We start from the raw sequence: 1534 nt of genomic DNA, 5'->3' as shown, positions 1-1534 counted from the left end.
AAAATGTGAAGGTGATGCCAAAAAACATAAGCTAGACTGCTGGGGTGTAGAAAGAGCAAAGCTATTGAAATATCCTGTTAGATAGTGTTGGAACATGTACAGTACCACTGTACCAAAAATGTGTTCGTTCTGACTTTTCTTGTACCGGAAACAGTCATATATTATTTGTTAACGTTGTTTGTTTACCCTTCAACTTCTTTGCTTTGCTCATTAATCCTGGAGTCATGTCTGGTTTACGTTGGCTCCTCAGCATTTCACCTATTAGTAAATGAGTTAGCAGCTTACAGCATGTATCTACCAAGGATGAAATACTCTGCGCCAAGTTCTGTGCAAATGTTAGAGTCCTGCCTTCTCTGCCATTATTTTGAAATTTCCTGCAGACAAACCCTTAAATAATGTACTAAAGCTTATAGGTCTAATCTCCAGTTGTTCACATTCCTGTTTACAATGTATATCTATCATAAAAGGCAGACTTGTTTTGCTTAATTGAACCACAAAACAGGTTGATTTCCTCCTCCTAATAATTCGCTTATCCATGATTTTTGTTTTCCATCACAGGGGGCACTTTTATAAGATGAATACGCTTCACTGTTTGGATGATGGATAAATTCCAAGACAAAAGCAATGGTTTCTGGTGGAAGTTTATGACTACTGTCTTAATTTCGGAAGTGCTGCTCCTGGACCATACATCTTACTATGAAGTCTAGCTTTTGTTAATTCGTAGTCTGTGCATGATACTTCTTCTCCTTGAGTGTTAGTAAACCTGAACATTTGCTTAATTTCCTTATAATTGTGTATTGCTGTGCCACACAGCTTAACAGTTCAACCCGTTTGCAACATCCAGGCTTCTCTCTGGAGTATCTGAGAGCTAAGCCCTCAATGATGTTATTTTAGCATTTGCATGTGGAACATTCACTTTTCAGGCCTTCTGATATTACGCGATGGTGTGATTTTGCACAATCGACCTCAAATCGCATCCAATCGCACAATTCACAAAAAATTGCATAATTCACAAAAGGACGTACAAAATTCATAAAATGAAACATAAATCAACACGTTTCTTAGAAATTCCTGCATAAATACGCCATTTTTACGATGATTTATCTTGGAAAAAGGCTAAAAATCCTTTGCCACCTTCGATTTCGTAAACATCCGGAGTTTAAGGCTTTATTTTTCATGCCGGGGACCTGGTATGAGTCTCCTTCTATTGGTGCAACACAAACACGCACTTATATACACACCACTGAAATGATCACACAGTTGCCTTCTCTTAGAGAAGAGATTTGTGAAAAATAAGCGAAGTTGTAAGTTTTTCGGCAAAATGTAGTTTCTTTTGTTGAAAGCTGATATACTGGATAAGTGCGTTGTGAAAACGCCCGCTTTTTCTTCGACGAAGAAGGAAGTTCCCACCTTCCGCCCAATCTGACAGCTCACGATCGAGCAACAAAGTACCTCACAGGTACAGTCCATGTGGACGATGGACTGATGTTTTTCTTGTCGTGCAATATTAGGGCCGTTTATACGAGAGAAAATA

This window comes from Montipora foliosa, chromosome 4, assembly GCF_036669935.1.
Source record: "Montipora foliosa isolate CH-2021 chromosome 4, ASM3666993v2, whole genome shotgun sequence".
Taxonomy (NCBI): Eukaryota; Metazoa; Cnidaria; class Anthozoa; order Scleractinia; family Acroporidae; genus Montipora; species Montipora foliosa.
This window is presented reverse-complemented; position numbering follows the sequence as displayed.